Source organism: Aplysia californica, unplaced genomic scaffold (genome assembly GCF_000002075.1).
Source record: "Aplysia californica isolate F4 #8 unplaced genomic scaffold, AplCal3.0 scaffold00045, whole genome shotgun sequence".
NCBI classification, from domain to species: domain Eukaryota; kingdom Metazoa; phylum Mollusca; class Gastropoda; order Aplysiida; family Aplysiidae; genus Aplysia; species Aplysia californica.
The window spans coordinates 1560350-1562915 of record NW_004797315.1 but is presented as its reverse complement, the minus strand read 5'-3'; positions in this window follow the sequence as shown (position 1 = coordinate 1562915).

The window sequence follows — 2566 nt, the reverse complement described above, 5'->3', positions numbered from 1 at the left end:
ACACACACACACACTGCCCAACCACTCCCTTACAACACTGTTTATATTATACATAATATTACGCCCAGACCATAATCATGACACTAACTTAGAGAGAGAGAGAGAGAGAGAGAGAGAGAGAATAATAATAAGAAGAAGCAATTGTTTCAATTTTAGAAAGTTTTTTGTTTTAAAGAATAGCACGAAGCATGCAGAAATAATGCAAAATAGGGGGTGCCAATGGCCCAGTCATCATTGTGCTGGACTATAATACGAATAACCCTGATTCAAATTCTAGAACGGTGTCCTTTTTCTTCTTGTTCATCTCTGAATGGACGTCCCAGTTTCAAGCATGATGGCTGCTGTTCGCCGTAAGTACCCAGGCTCCCAAGAGCTTTGGGTCTCTCTGCCTAAGGTTGGGCAAATTTTCCCTGTAGTCCCCTTTTGATGGTGGTTTTGGCCTTAGAAAGGCTTGCCTCTTTTATCCAGTTTCTCAGATCGAGACCCTTGTTTGACTAAGGAATCCCCCATTTCATCCCCAAACAGGTTACAGTGAGGTGATATCCACGGGTCCACTCGAGCTCAACGCGTCGGCACATTTGTTTTTGAAATAGCTAATTACTCGATCTCAACGCGTTTTGGCGGCATCTATTGTTGAAGCAAACTATGGAATAACAATGGGTGAGTGTCGGCCTGGTATCGAATAAACGAACGGTAAATGTGAGGCAGCAGGGTGGAATCAAGCTCTCGTCAATTTTTGGGAATATTGAGTGTTTGGTATCATCTTAAAGCTTGTTCATTTTTCTTGCTTTCAATGAAAAAATTACCCATCCATCTTCAATAGATGTGGAGATATTTTGGATTGAGGGAGGTGGGGGTCACCTGGTTTAAGAGGTAAACTTAGCGAGAAAGAAAATGGCCGCCAAAGCTTGGTAAATTCCAAAGCTGGAGAGTCCATGGAAACTGTAAATCTATATTTTTGTGCCTTTAATCAACGTTTTCTGTGATATCCTCAAAGGAATGTGTTCGTAAATGGACATTAAAGGTGTTGAGTCAAAAAACAAAAATTTGATTAAAATTGCTAAGCAGGGAGAAAACTACGGCTGTTCTCTTCGATTTCATTATCTTGACGAGAGCCTGATTCCACCACGCTGCCTCACAAATGGATTAACACAATATAAAGAATGTTCCAAGCCTAACAAGCAAAGGGGAAATGGTGAAAAATAAATGATTCTACATATATTTCTTTTACTTTAAGCGCATATCTGCTACTCGAAACTGTATTCAATTGTGCTTCAACTTTCAGGTTAAGTTCGATTCTCTTTGAAGTCAAAGATCATGTATACAAGATAGTTCACTCCCTTCTTTCAGCCAAGTAAAATGTGCCCTCAAAATTCGGTCTCACCCTCTTCGAAAAAGGGCCGACTTTGCGAACAGAGTTATCCTACTTACGTGGAAAAACAATAAAAGTGAAACTAACAAACTGTGCTCTTCCTATACGTTGCGCAGACTTCCGAGGACAATTTTTGGCAGAGTGAACAATCTTGTTATGTACGATCCTTTTTGAAGTGAACTTCAGAGAAAACCCCTACGCGCTATGCTGCAGGAGCAAAGGTGTGAAAGCGATGGGATCAGGTTAAAAAAATGTGTGGAGACCGAGTGATTTTTGCAGCGGGTTTGAAATTGTTGTTGTCAGGTCATTTAGCTGACAGAGGGCGTTCATAAATTTGGGATCTCATTGAGGGAGTTTTCAAGGCTGCCTACCTCCTTGGCTCGGCTTTAATGAAAACTACAAAACACGCAGGGCACATAATCGATTCTTAGAGATGAAGAAATCAAATAGTAGAAACGCAATATGTCAATGCAGTAATATGATATAATAGTTGTATGTAACCACGGGCACAACATTCTCGGAAACCAAAGCTGGAAACTGAAACTTGTCACCGTCATCGTAGAAGAATAGTTTTGGTTTCGGAAAATTCAGAAACTAAAATTTAGGCTGGATGCCTTGCAAAATATTAACAGTCATGCTGGGTGGAAGCCATTACAACATTAAGGTAATATTTACTTTGAGGATTAAGGTTCTAGAAAACAGATTTCATTCCGGCATGCTCAAGGTTGAATTAAATACATGTTGTGGGAAACATTGAAAAGTAATAATTATTGTGTTGGATTCAGTGGTTGAGAAGAAGGGAGAAACAGACAGGAGATGTGAAAAAAGGAACGAACACAGACTCTCTCACACACACACACACACACACACACACACACACACACACACACACACACACACACACACACACACACACACACACTCTCATACATACATAGACACACATGCACACACCCACAGAATTCTGTTTTTTAAAAGAACATAAAAGATATTGACATTAAAGAACGAAGCAAAAGACAAAAGATAACAAACAAACAAACAAACAAACAGCCAAACAAACAATTTGTCCAACGGGTGGGAAAGTGTTAGTTTTTTCGATTTTCATTACTTTGACTTCACCACAGTGTCATTTTATCCACAATGTCAATAAACGATAAATATTTGCAATTAATTACAATCCACGTTTTTTTTTTT